This window comes from Hipposideros armiger, unplaced genomic scaffold (assembly GCF_001890085.2).
Source record: "Hipposideros armiger isolate ML-2016 unplaced genomic scaffold, ASM189008v1 scaffold_251, whole genome shotgun sequence".
Lineage (NCBI taxonomy): Eukaryota > Metazoa > Chordata > Mammalia > Chiroptera > Hipposideridae > Hipposideros > Hipposideros armiger.
Window position 1 is genome coordinate 1,752,441 of NW_017731601.1, and position 15,681 is coordinate 1,768,121.

Sequence of the window (15,681 nt, forward strand, 5' to 3'; positions counted from 1 at the left end):
AGTCATTGTTTTTCTAGTAAAGGAGTGAAAAATAAAGATGATCTTCTGGAAAAATAAATTCAATGAGTTGTCTAGGCAAGATCAGAGTGAGAAGGACAAGAAGACGGCTGGATACATTAGGGAGCTATTATAATCATCCAGTTGTGCAATAACAAACAGAAAGGAAGAGAAATTGGCAAGAGATCCTGGGAAGAAAGGAACAGCTGGACGGTGGGTTGATTGGATGTTGCATGTGAAAGAGAAAACTGATCTTGGAGAAAGCGGGTAGGGAGGGACAGGATGGGATCTACTACAAAGCAGCAGCCTGAATCAGGTTAGGCATTAAATGTGATTTCAGTTTGGGGAGAAGAGCGCTGCCCTGATGAAGCAGTTAGGGTAGGCATCCGGCTCAGTCTCAGTGTCCTGCCATCTTTCTACCTGGGGTAACAAATGGACTCCCCACAAAGCAAACACCCTGTTGGAGTCTCCCTGATTTCAAAAGCCACATCTCCAGGCACGGAAAAGCAGAGACACTTCTCCCCCCTGACAAGTTCCTTTTAATAGTTGGAGTTATTTCCCAAACAGTGTTTTAATTAGTGGTTTTAATTTCTACACTTAATGAAAAATTTACAGCTCCACAGTTGCTTCTGAGAAGTCTGTGCATTTGTAAGGGTGTTTACTTTTTTTCTTTCTTCCTACTTTTTTCAATACAAGATGTTCGGATGCTCAAAATCTTCTGAATTTTTTGGAAGGCATCACTGCATCTCAGAATTGATATTAATAATAATAATAATAATAATAATAATAATAATAATAATATCCCCATCTGTACAATGGGATGATTAAGAGATCACTCTTGAAAACACTTCTTAATAAACATTATTTGGCAGCTCTGAGATTTACAGGGGCCATCATCAAAGTGGCCATATAAATGGGGACATATTGGCAACTTCCCCCTTAAAGGCAGAGCAAAAGGATCTATATGCTTCCATCACAGCTCCCTTGAGAACTCAACAAGGGACTTATTTTGTTTCTTTTTTAATAGCTCCTCTTGGGTACTTTATGGACCAGTTCGCTCATCTCAAGTGCCTGATCCCAAGACATAAATTAATTTTAGATGCACCTTTTACCCATCTTGTCTGCTAAGGCAATATTCACTATTTGTTTTGGTTGCCATGGTGATAATTGACTTTCGGCTTTGGCATGAGTCTTGTTTGGGGGAATTAAAGGGGTTTGGGTCGAGGGATTCTTTAATTTTCACACAGTGAGGAAACCCATTTCATCAATGGAGAATTTGTATACAGCTCCCACTTACAATTGGAATGATTTTTTTTATCACCTTGTGAAATTTCCCGTTTTATTTTCTATCACTTGCTTTTTTTAAGGTTTAACCTCTGCTCTCAAAGGTGCTGACTAAAACCACAGCAAAGGGCAAACAGTCCATTTATTACTGTTTTGTAGGATGGCTGGACACAGCCTCCCAGCAGAATATTATCTGTAAAAGCAGCTGAAGAATCTGAGAAAAGGGTGGGTTATAGAACCCTATTCAGGTGGACGAAGAGCTACCTTTTATCAAGGCAAGAAGCATTTTGAATACCAATTCATAAAATCAATCTCCCGGTGACTGACTTGGGCTGCTAAAGATTGGGTCCCTCTAGATTTTAGGTACCAGTTCTGATATTTACAAAAGCAATTGTTGGATCTTGCTATGAACTGTTAGAACAAGCAAGCTGAAAGCGCTTTTCAAGTACAATGAGAAATATATTTTTTAAATCAGTTTTTAAAACACTCTCTTGAAGGTGTACAAACAATAAAATGATAAAATATAATATTTTATACACATTACCTCCTACCTTCCACATTTTGACTACTACAGATCATGAAAATTTCCATAAGAAATTATACAAAGACCTTTAATAGCATTTTAAAATATAACTACCAGAAACCTATCATATTTCTTGCACTCAACAAATTTGATTTTTGAGAATCCTATGAGTTACAGTATTTCTACACATATATTTATAACACCGAAAAAAAATCCCATAGCAATTATCCACAGGGCTAATATTTTTGCTAAATTTTTTTTTTGTAGCTCAAAAAGCTATTACCAAAAGAAAAAAAATTAAATCAATGATCAGAATGAAAATCCTCAGGAGCAATAATAGTGAACAAAACTCTAAGGACCTGCTTCAGTTCTTTTAAGTGCACAGCACAAAATCAATTTGCAATGACCCTGAGAATCAGCCTTCCTCACCACATGACAACAAAAGAAATAGGGGATGAAAACAAGTTAAAGTAGGTTCTTAAAAGTCTTTTTTGCCTTCCAAAGATTTCAGGGTATTTTTTTTGAGCTATGAAACTTTTAAAGGCTGCTTTTTGAATGCTTACTCAGATTATTATATATTCTTACAGTAATGGCTATTAGGCTGACCCTAGAAGTTCACGATTCACTTTCTGATTCCTCTTTTATTCTCATTATTTGTTTATTTCACTGAAGTTTTTTGGAGGGCATATCATGAACATAGCACTGTACTAGGCAATGGGGGGAAAGGAAAATAATTGATGCAATCTAGACATGACAAGGTAAGTATAACACAAGGCAGATAATTGGGTGTTTGTGTCCAGAAGAAAATAAATGCCAAGGAAACCCAAAGTGGAGGGGGCTGCCCCTCTATACTCTTCCTAAACATTGGCTCATTTAACATGAACACGACCCAAAAAGGGAAGACCTAGTGATGCATCCGGTTCACTGATGAGAAAGCTACACTTCAAAAAGGTGTCGCCATAGAACAGAGGCTGGGTTTGACCCCAGATCGCTCTGATTTCCATCCCAAGTACTAAACCACTGACCTGTAATGCTTTTTTGGGGTCAAGTATTATAGTTGGCTTCAATGATGACATTTAAGCTGGACCAGGAAAGAGTCTGACATTTGGAGCAAGGGAAAAGGCATTCCAGAGGAACAAACATATACACGGAGGCCAGTGCATGAGTCCCAGGGATGGTGCCTATCATAGCTAAGTCTTACATGGTGCTTCCTGGGTGACAGACACTATTCTAAGTGTGCTCTGTGTGTTAACTCACTTCATCTTACAAGAGTATCCTCATTCTCCAACGACAAGAGGCACTGTTATCATTCCAGACACACTATTATCGTTCCCACTGTATAAATGAGGAAACTAAGGCTCAGGGAGATCAAGTAACTTGCCCAAAGGCAGAGCTCGTCCATGGCAGAGAGGACCCAAGCCATGCCATCTGTCCCTGAGCCCCTGTGCCCACATCTGCCTGCCTCCCTAGAGGCAGAATGTGTAAGTGTAGGGCAGGGCCAGACAACTGGTGCCTGACATGGAAGCCTAGAAAAGCTGCTTGTGGCCAGGAGGAGAAGGGCCTTCAGTTACCTTCTCTAGGCTTTGGAGAGTCTTTTTAAAATTTCTTCTTGCCTTTTTTTTTTTTTTTCCCTTGAGCAAGGATAAGCTTAGCTTAGCTTTGTGTTTTAGATAGATAATCCTAGAGCAAAGAGGTGCGTGGATTGGAGGAGATAAAAATTGAAGGCATTTTTTTTTCAATATAAACATATTTATTAGTAACCCTCCACGCACATACATATCACCAAACCTCACAGAAAACTCATACACATACACTACACATAAGCACAATACACCACATACCCCAAACACACATCAATACATATGCCTCACAAACATACACATATACACATCAAACACACACACACACACCAAGCACATATCCATGCACACATATACACATCACAGGCACACACATATATACCACACATACACACTCACATATATGCCACCACATCACACTCTATACACACATCCCACACGTATACATATGTACATATATAAACATGCCACAAAATGCACACACCAGCAACACACGCACACATACACATGCATGCACCTCTAGCACACATAAACCACATGCATGCACACCACACACACACACACTCACACTCAGATGCATATTCACACTCATTCCCTGGCTTCTGTCATGAGGTAAATGAGCTCCAACAGGCAACACTCATTAAGGTTTCTTTACAGCATTTCCTATCCGCCTCTCTGACCACAGACTGGACACTGTCAGGAAGCCTGAGCCTGCAACAAAGGAACGCTGCAAATCTCCTTCATCTTCTCTTTCTAATGACCTGACATTAAGAAGACTTTTCATTGTCCAGGCGAATATGAATCTTTTATGAGGTCTGTGAGCAGGCCACGGAGGCTACCTTGAAAGGCCTTAACGTTGGCCTGAGGCCACATTGTCCTCAGCTACTTGATGTCCTGGTCACTTACGGCTTAAATTAAGATAAAACAATACATTTTGGTTTCCCCAGTTTCATCTCGGTTTCCTATGTAGTAATTGTCTGTGTTAAGCCTGGACAGAGTCAGTATACTAAAACAGTGACTCCAGCCAGCCAGGGGATCCCACTGAGGAAATGGGGACTAAATTATACAATTTCCTCTATGTCTAATTTGCTACATTTCTTTGTATAATAAACACAGAAGCACAATATTCATCATTTATAAGAATAATATATCGGTATCTACACAAAATAAAAATCTTTATTCTTTAGTCAAAAAACTGCCACCTAGATGGTAAATTATAGTCATATTGTGGTTCGTACTTGTAAAAAAAATAGAAAATTTAAGGCTTTGGGAAATTCTGGAAAGCAAAACATTTTTGAGCACACACGATTTAAGTTTCGCTTAGAGACCATGAAAAATGCATCCTTTAGAACACACGTAGGATATTTACAGGAAATGCGGTCCATGAGATATGGAGCCTCTGTTTGGGCGGAATGGAAGATCACATTTTCATATTTTAAGGTCAAATTACATCAGTTTCTTTCCAGTAAAAAAAATAATAATAATAAAGCATCATACTAGAATGTTAATATCTTTAAAACCTCTGAGACTCAATATTGTGATCTCGCGGGATAATTTACTTAGGTGAGAAGAACGCGCTGCAGCAGCTGTAAACACCCAGAGTTATGCTTAAGAGAACAGGATTTCCAGAATGAACCTTTTTCGGGGACAATTCAATCTCGCATCCTTTCGTGTGAGCACCTATGTTCCGGGTAGAAGAAAAAAGCCTCCAACATATATCAGTGTAGAGTTTTCACCCTTTATTTTAAGTATAGCTCATCTGAGTTGCTGCCATACTATAGGACCTTGACCGATGTATGACTACATGAAATCATTTCATTGAAAGAGACAACCAAAGTGATTTCGTTTCTTCCCCCTCCTCCTCCTTTCCTCCCAATCTGTTGACAGAGCAGTGAGGTTACGTCTGCGGAACTGCAGGCAAAGTATATGCAATAAACATTCACTGGGCTCCCACGCTGCCAGGTGCAGAATGAGACATAAAATGGCACGAAGCTTTATATTGGCCCTCGGTAAGCCTGAAGTCCCTCAGGAGGGATAAGACCCGTGTGGGAATAGCTAAAAACGAAAGCACGGTTACAGGAAGGAACAGGGTGCCGCAAACTGCTGTAAGGGTGCAGAGCTGCTGGAGTCGAAAAGCACCCCACTGCAGGCTAAAGAAGACATATGCACAGTCCCAACAAGGGGAGATGAAACTCTCATTTCAGCGACATCAACTTTCAGTCTGTTGAGGGACATTTTGGCTGCAGTGGCAGATGTTTGAGACCCTGCGCTAGAAATCGGGAGAGTTAATGACTACAGGTGGTTATCACACCAGAATGACAAACAACAATAACAAAAAAAATTCCATAAAAACCTGAGTGGCTTCTGCTAGACGTGCTGGCATACTTTCAAACACCGAAAAGGGTTGCTCATAAATTATGTTTCAAGTTGCTTTCCTTTTTCTCTGCATGCTAGTGAAATGCTTTAATGACTATCCCCACCTCCTCTGTGGAATTGGGAGTCAGCGCTCTTTGTGAAAAACAGAGGACGTTGTTGCTCAAGGACATACTAAGTGTTATTGCCCAAGCAATACAGTGGTCGACTCACAAGTCCCCTGGTAGGTTTGGGACAATCACAACTATCAAAGCAAGGGTTTTTTTGGTCACTGGGGAGTTTTCTAAGTGGGATTTTGTGGAAGGCTCTATTAGAGAGACTTCAAGCCTCTTTCTGAGCATTAACACACATCTTTCCTCCCCCCCTTGCCCCTGCAACTTGAATTTCCTGCACAAAATCACATTCATATCTCTAATGTGGAAGAGTCAAATTGGATCAGAGCCATCCCTCACGAGGATAGCCTCCTCTGCTAATATTTCTGCTGAAGTCTGAGCAGCCTCGAGCCTGTAGGTTAAGTAAATACATTATCAAAATTGCCAGCCTATGGGGGAAAGAGTGATCTCCACCATTTGTAGAACACCTATCATGTTGCAGAGCTGTACACACATTATTTTCTTTAAATAATCCTGTAGGGTTAGCTACGGTTATTCCTGGGCTTCAAAATGTGGATTTGCCCAGGGTGACATGTGCAGCAAAAGGGAAGACTGCCTGATTCCAGACCATCGCTCTCCTTTCTCCTTAGAATGTAACTCACAAATGGATGATAAATTTCAATTGAAGCAACATAAAAATATGGTAATCACCTAGATGTAACTATATTGGGCTAACCTTGAGAGAAATTAAACAAAACCTTGGGCAGCCCAGACCATACTAACCTAGGTTAGAAGTCATTGAGGAAGGGGCTCAGCATGGGACCCCTTAACCTTCTCCAAATAATAGAACACCCTGCCCTCAAGGACCAGTATTATGAGGCACTGCCCTCCCTCCCATGAGACAGTAATTTCACAGGCAGGGAAACCCTCTCAGAACCTTAAATGGGGTTGACGATTCAGCCACTCACACACAGTACCTACTGAAGTGTACTCACTAAAAATCAGAACCCAGGCAGGTTATAAATCCCTGATTTTCCCTATGAGCAGTTAATCTAAAAACAGAAATTTCAAATCAAACATGGACATTCAAAATTGTTGTGCTGTCCTTTAGGAAATAAACATAACTTACTCAAAAGTTACTGAAACCTCTTAGACTCAAAATGGGCTGACACCGTGGTACAGCGATAAATAAAAATGAAAGATGAAAAGATCTGTCGTAAGGAATAATAATCTTACTCTCTCTACTACTTGTAACTTCAAATGAAATAGATCCTAGATGAGGCAGATTTCCCAGCATCTGCTACACAACCTCCTTTCATTCTTCCTCTTGCCTTTTTGTTTCCTTGCTGGTCTCTGTAGTGTGCTTGTGTTCAGAGTAAGATAGGCGCTGAGGTTTACGTGGCATGGAATGAGATGAGGATGCAATTAATTCTTTCAATTATTCATTTCCCAAATATCTGAGCATCTACTTTGTACACTGCTGTGGATATTCAGAAAAATAGTCAACACTGCCTGGCCTTGTGGAGCTCACATTCTAGTGAGGGGAAAGATGACAAAAAGGATAAATAAATAAAATACACTGTGTGTTAAACAATAAGTGCTAAGGAGGGCAATTACATAGAGGGAGATAAGAAATGTCTGGGGGTGCAATTTTAAATGAGAGCACACGTGATCTATGCAAGACACCAAACAGGTGAAAATAGCCTAGCCCTGGGAAAAGGGAATTGATCAGCTGGTGTATTAGTTTCCTGGGGCTGCTGCAATAATAACAAAATGCCACAAGCTGGGTGACTTCAAAAAAAAAAAAGAAAGAAATATATATTGCTTCACACTTCTGGAGGCTCGAAGCCCGAGATCAAGGTGTCTGCAGGGTTGGATTCCCCTGGGGCTGGGAGAGAGAACCCCTTCCATGCTTCTCCTGGCTTCCAGCAGCCTCACGAGCCCCTTGGCTGGTAGTGTCTCCCTGCATCGCCACAGCATCTTCCCTCTGTGCATGTCTGTCTCTATGCCCTAATTTCCCCTTTTTATAAGACGCCAGTTATACTGGCTTGAGGCCCACCCTAATGACCTCATCTTAGCTTGACCATGGCAAAAATCCTGTATCCATAAAAGGTCACATTGACAGGTACTGGGCTTAGGACTTCAACATCTTTTGTGGGGGACACCATTCAACCCGTAACAGTTGGTAAGAAATGCTTTAAAAAAGAAAAAAAAAAAAGAAAGAAAAGTCCTGACAATACCACTTGGAGAGCGGAATCATTAAAGGGGTTGATCGCTCTCATCAGGGAATGGTGATGATGCCAGCTTCTATATTTAATAAAGGCTAATTTCAGCCCTACAAATATTCATAATGAATTATTTAATGCGAGCTGGCAAAAATACGCCTATGGAACCCAGATGTTGTCTTTAGTTGCTATTGGATTTGGCTATAGCATAAGAAAGAAATTAGTGGTCTCTCAGGGACCAGGACAACAGAAAGTTGGACAGGCAAAGGTCTCCTTAGCCCGCCCATGGCCACTGCACACACTGAGCTGGCACCCGTGCAAGTGGCAGCCCCACGTTGCCTCCCGGCTTCCTTAATAAGCATATTTTCTTTTCACAAAGGGTAGAAAATGTTATCGAGCTACTTTTTTTTCCCCCCTGCCAACAAAATAGGGCTAATGCGCACATGTGTATGAAACTGATCCCATAAATTAAGGGTTTAAAGCACAATATCTGAGCATTTCCCAACTGAACGTTACTTTTCTGTATAAATTAAAAATGTCTAAAAGGGGGTTTATTAGAAGAAGGCTATCAAAGCTTCTCATGAACATGCTTTCTCTTTTGATCTATATAATTTTCAAAACGTGTTAGACATATGATCTCTAGCACAACTGGAATTTTAAATCTAAGAATCAGAAGGGGGAAAAATGCAAATAGAAAAGACATGATGTTGAAGCCCTATTTTGCCTCAATTAGTCATTAAGCGGAGGAAATGAATTTCGGGAAAAAGCCTGCATTATCTAACACTTTATCAACGAGAAAGCTCCAGAAAAAAAAAAAAAGCATTTCTAATATCCCCCAACACAAATCTCCAATCTATTAACTACAGGACTACAAGAAGGTTATTATTTGCCTTCTTACTGGTTTGGGGAGAAGAAAGAAAATCACATCTTTGCATCAGTGAGCTTTTGTAAACAATAGTGATTTACATGTCAATCTCCTGATTATTAAATATTATCTATGTGATTTTCCACCCCATCCAATAGAAAAAAAAACTCTAATCGCAGGTGACATTTTAGAATGCTAACTAGTTTGAATTTATAGAGAGCCTTGGAGATCAAAGTCCTTTCAAGGCATGCTTGTGGATCACTGAGCCAGAACAGATCTGAAGTGGTCATTTATTTCTGAGCTCTCTTGAATCATGTCAATATTAAAATGTCAAATATTTGGTGACTTTTCAGGTTCTGTTCTTAAAGAAGTCAATCCATGTGAGAAGATGTGAGTAGTGCCTCCTTGGACTTGGGAGCTTACCAATAGTAGATATAGTGTTCACAGTGTGTCCGCTTTGGTGATCACAGGGCATAGTGAGAGAACAATTCAGGCACCCTTCCTTGTCTGAATGGGAACTAGAGAGCAGTGAGATTCCTTTCTTTGGAAAGGTTAGTCCATCAAGTTGCTGGACCACAAAATAGTCAAAAGATACAGAGGCAGGTGTACTACTTTGCTAGAACTGCCATAATGAAGAGCCTGAGAAAGTGTGGCTTAACTAACAGAAATGTATTTTTGCACAGTTCTGGAGGCTAGGCGTCTAAGATCAAGGTGATGGCAGGGTTGGTTTCCTCTGACAGCCGGAAGGGAATGGATCTGTTCCAAGCCTTTCCCTCTGGCTTACAGAAGGCCACCGTCTTGCTGTGTCCTCTCATGCTCTTTCCTTCGTGCATGCAGCCCCCTGGTGTCCCTTTCTTTAATCTCTCCTTCTTATAATGACACCAGGAAGATTGAATAGGGTCCACTATACTGCCCTGATTTTGACTTAATCACCTCTTTAAAGACCCTACCTCCGAATAGAGTCACATTCTGAGATCCTGGGGGTTAGGACCTCAACGTATGAATTATGGAGGGACACCGTTCAGTCCAAAATAGTCACCAAGGTGGGATTCATCTGTTGATCTCAGTGATAATGACTCCCCTGTTCATGGAGCTTTTTACATTCTTCCTGCTTGAAGGACAAATGTAGATGTGATTTCATTCAACTCTATGAGTTACGACTCTGTGATCTGCCTGCATGGAGGAAGAGTTAGCGAAACATGGAGAGCAGTAGCAGCATACCTCCCCTTCAGCACTTGAAGGTTGCTAGCCTTTCCCTTCTACTCCTGAAGTAAAGAGGGAATGGCTATAATAACAATGTAATGTGAATTACGAAAGTCAACACTTTAGAAGTCGCAAACTAGAATATAGCCGCTCCTGGAAAATGTCAAAGTCTTACCTAGCATGAGTCTGGTCTAATTAATTATCTGAATAATGTGACTCTAAGTAGGCTGGTAGCCATAGTACTTCTTGGTTATGTTTCTTATCAGACAGTGACCTCTGTAAGAGCAGAGGTTTATCATATTCACTGCATTTCTCCAATTCTCAGCTTGGTAGTAGATAGATAGTCATTAGCACCTGCGGAGTGAGTGAATATACCTGTTCTTCTAGAGGCAGCTCTAGAACTAGCACAGTCATAGAGGAGGCAAGTTGTATGCTTCTAAAATCAATGCCTTTGGCTTTTCTGAGCAATCTGACTTAGATTTTCTGTCCATTCTAACTAGGAAAAAGGCAGTTAGATCTGATCATAAATCATGGTCATGTCCCTTTTCTCCCCCATTGTTCTATACAGTCTATTTACAGAGTTCTTATCTAGCTGATGGAGACAATTCTAAACATGTTTGTCTTTGCATTGATTGAATTTGCTTCTCCTCTGATTAGTCTGAATCCCAATCTGGGAAGGGTCTTCACAAGAGGGCAGCTGGCAGTAAGGGTGCATGTGCTCTTTACAGTTAATATAATATAGGGTAATTTTTGTTTCTTTTAATTAAATTGTAAATTGGTGCAGACACTATGGAAGACAGTATGGAGATTCATCAAAAAAATTAAAATAGAGCTGCCATATGACCCAGCAATAAAACTTCTAGGTATTTACCCAAAGAAAACAAAAATACTAATTCAAAAAGATATATGCAACCCTATGGTTACTGCAGCATTCTTTACAATAGCCAAAATATGGAAGCAACCTAGGAGTCCATCAATAGATGAAGAAAATGTGGCATATATATATATATATATATATATATATATATTATTATTATTACTCAGCAATTAAAAAGGAGTGAATTCTTGCCCTTTGTGACAACATTGATGGAAGGACCTAGAGGGTATTACGCTGGGTGAAATAATTCAGATAAAGGCAAATACCATATGATTTCACTTCTATGTGGAATCTGAAAAACAAAATAAATGATGAAACAAAACAGAAACAGATCCACAGATACAGAGAACAAGCTGATGGTTGTCAAAGGTGGGGGGGGGTGAAAAAAAGAAAACAAAATCTGACATTATTCATTCCATTAAATATCTTGGTAAAGTGACTCAAACACAAAGTGTCCTCGTATTTGGTGGGTGAACATGTGCTCACTTACATTGTGTGACTGAAAGGAAGCCATGTCCTTATGCATTTTTATCATAGTCTGTGCAAATGTAAATTCTATATAACTGCAGGGTCCTATTTCCTGGGGTAAGAACTCCCCTGCTCCCCATGTTTGCCAAGATTCCCCAGAAAGAAGTGTGCAACAAGCATTAGAGACATCTCCCAACTACAAGAGGACTCTCAAGATCAGCACTGCTCCCATCTTCCTTTCCTTTCCAGGCTCCCAGGAATGAAGGTCATTCCTCTTTGCTGGAAGACTGAGTGTCCCTGACCTGTGGGATAGTGGGGTAGAAAAGGCAGAATAAGTAGCCAAATGAAAGACTGAATGCTGTTTCCAAAAGTCTCACTCTCCTTCTCAGATTATAGATTATCTAAAGGGGAATTTTAACTCAACCAAAACATCCATTCAGCTCCGTGAAGCTGCAGATGTTATAAACTGACTCATTCTGAGAGACCGTCAAACCTTGAATTTTCCTTGCTAAAGAGGAACTGATCTTCACGGATAGCTGTGTATTACTAGACATTAAGAGAGAAGGTGAACCCTGTCCTTTCCTCATAAAACACATTTTTGTCTTTTCCCCCACTCTTCCTCTGAACTCACGATGTTTACAAGTACAAGCTATGACTCTGGAGATGGAAAATCTGATATCGTCAGCACAAGTTGAACAAAATGAAAAGGGTAAAAAACCTACACCCATCTGGACTTCCATATGCTGTGTAGCCAAGAGGCTAATATAATTCCTTGAATGTTGGTTATAAAGCAATGTGATATGGATAACTGCTATGCACTGAGCTTATTTAGACAAGTGTTTTTCTACTCAATAAACCTTCGAAAGGATTCAAGTACAATCACTCCCAATTATCTGCCCACAAGTTCTTCACTTACTATCTGAGTTTTGGCCATACCCCACAATCGGTCCCTGTTTGTACCCCAGTTTGTTGCCTTGCCCACTGGACCAAGTGACAGGGTGTAATGAGATGACATGACATTGAGGGAACGTTGAGAAGCTTAATGTGACAAGGGCGCTGGGCGATTTGGCAGGGGTCTGCTGAGAGATTCGCCTCAAGAGATCACAGCCAGGTTGTAAACGGCCTTATCTGCTGTGGTACGGATTCTGTCTCTGAGCATCAGGAAGCCTGGGGAGTGATGCGATGATTTTTGTTTTAAGGAAATAATTCTGGTGACAGTATAGACAGTGTGCACAACAAGAGAAAAAAAGATGAGGGGCGGAACGAATTCAGTGAGATTGTCATGGTCCAGTAGAGAAATGATGAGGGTCAAACTAAGCCAACTCCAGGGAGGATGGAGAGGAAGAAGCAGGCTCCATGCTGTGGTCAGAGTTATGCTCTGGGAAGACTTACTCCCCCTTCTTCAAAGAAACAGCAAAAGCAAACTCCCCGAGGAAAGCTTCTTGGGATTTTTACATTCCTTTATATATAGGGAACAATATTTGGGAGACTTTTAGTATGCTTGTAAAAGAATACTACAAAAAGGGGGAAAGGATCTTAAAATTATACGCCTTACTTCTTTCTCTTACAGGAGCAACAGTCATTGATGCGCTAATTTCTCATCTTAATATGTTGTTACTTCTTTATTATTTTTAAAAGCCATAGTTTTCTGTATCCTCATTTATTCTATTACACAGAATATAAAAACGCCCTTGATTATCATTCCTTTTCGTTTTTTCCTAATGATGTCTCAGATTTTCTCCTCTGAAAGCTCCAGTGACAGCCCTGACCACTGACTGGCCCTTTAGTACACTTCATAATGAAATTAAAACTAAATGGGTTTCAACAATCTAGTTTAAATGTTTCTAGGTCCTCTTTTGTAGACATCCCTTAAAACTGGAACTACACAAGAGTCTTTGTGCCAATTTTTTTTTTAAGTTGAGGGGGACATATTGCAAGATATTTTCTCCCTAAAAATGTTTCCCTTATGCTAAAATCTAGTCAAAACTACTGTTATAAGAAAGAATGGGGGCCGGCCAAGTGGCGCATTGGTTAAGCGTTGGCTTGGGAACGCAAGCTCTGAGCAGCAGGGTTGCGGGTTCAGTTCCCACATGGGCCAGTAATGCTATGCCCTCTACAGCTCAGATGGTGAATAACACCTTGACCTAGAGCTGGGCTGCTGTGAGTAGCCAGCAATGGTGTAGGCTGCAGTGGGGCTGCAGTGAGCTGCCGTGAGTGGCCGTCTAATGGCTGGCGACTGACTGCCTCATCCGGAAAGAGTGCAATGATCATAACACCAACATGGGCCAGTGAATTGGCACCCTTCACAACTAGACTGAAGAACAAAAGGACAGCAACTTGTGTGTTCCCCTTCCCCGATTCCCCAATGCTGTTGCCCTTCCCCAATTCCCCAATAAAATCTTTTTTTAAAGAAAAGGACAAATGGAAAAGACCCATGACTCAGCAGCATGCGGCATTAGTAAATGAATACACCATAATCTAATTTCCAAAGACTGCACTATGTCCACAAACACGCTGCTGTTCTATGCTTTGGATAGCGATGTGTTCCAAAGATTGTCACCTGTTAGGAAAGACGGGCCAGCTCAGCTGAACACTGCTTTGTGGGTCAGCAGGTTCAGGATCTCTCTTTAGAAGCAGCTTTAGAAGGGCCTCAGGGTGCAATGTGGATTCGAGAAGCACACCCACCTCAGCAGAGCTTGGTGTGCTAATGCTCAGGTACCCACACTCTGCGTTACAGAAGCATCCAGAATCTTAGACCTTAGAGGAAGGTCTTAGAGGAAGAGCGGGGTGAGACATGTTTTAAAAGAATTAACAATTCCAAAAGGGTGGGGGTGGGGGGGAGCAGGAATTGCCTCATATCCTCTCTGAGGCTTCTTGGGAAGCTTGGACACAAACTCACTTCATCAGAGAAGCAGATGTTTCCTATTTCTAGTTGTTTTTCTCTTTGTTAAGAAAACAGCCAAGGGTTAAAAGAGAACTGTGTCTGTTGGGCCACAATTTGGCTCACGTATCCCACTAACGTGGCAGGGATGGCGCAGCTGCCCTCACCTGTTTCCATGATGGGCTGTGCAGGGACAAGCTCTCAGGAAGTAAACAAGCTTGTCAGTTCACTAAGAAAGCAGCCGACCAGCTGTCACTCTAGTGCACAACACTTACTTTTGAATTTTATCCCAAAGACATGAAAAAAGGCAACGGATACCACCTCTCATTTCTCTTAAGCAACACAATGGAGCTGAGATTCTCCGAGTCACAGAAAAAAAAATGTAATCAGAGTAACTGAAATAAGGAGAAAAAGAATTTTAAGGTAGAAGTATGCAACAGCTTGCTCACTCAGGGCCAGGTTTTCAATAGGCCTTCTTAATTGTGTCTGCAGTCTTTACCGGCAGCTTCCATTCTCACCAGTGGAAGCCCACATTTCAAAAGCAAATTGGATACCTGCACGAACAAGCAGGCAGTTAGGCAGCTAATTACTGTTTGCAATTCAATTACCTAATTACTGTGGGCAAGTGTAGGGTGTTTGTGCAAGCAAACAGTCCCACCCACAAATATTGCAGGTTTGATTAAGAAGGCTTAGGTGCAAAGATCCATGTTCACTGCTAGTGCATAATAGGCTTAATAATTTTCCTCCAGATCCAGGAAGGTCATGGTTAAACACTCCTCTAGGACTGAAAGGAGAAAAGTCTGCCAAAGCCAACCTCACGAGCCTCCCCCAGGAAGGGGAGGCTACCCTGGAACCTTGCCTTGCTACTCAAAGCCTGGTCCACACATCAGCAGCACTGGCATATTCTGGAAGCTTGTTTGAAAGGCAGAATGTTGGGGTACCATCCTAGACTGACTGAATCAGGATCTGCATTATAACAAGATGCCCAGATGATTCATATGCACCTTTGTGTTTGAGAAGTATCTGCTAGATGGCTCAAGAAACAAGGTTATCCTTGGCTCCAAGGAAAACACAGCTAGGTTGTGTGTGTTGGGGTGGTGGTGGGGGGGGCAGAGAGGAGGGTAGGAGCGGGGTGGAGGTTGTCCTTGAAGGCCTTCCTTTAAAACTAGAGCAAGGCAAGTGGAAGGAGATGGCCAATAATTAATTATTCAGCCACAGTGAGCAAACTTGATGCTTCATGAGAAATCCTAAACAGATACTCCTTTAGGAATAAATCCTACAAATGCTAATACCACAAGTACTGAGTGTGTGCC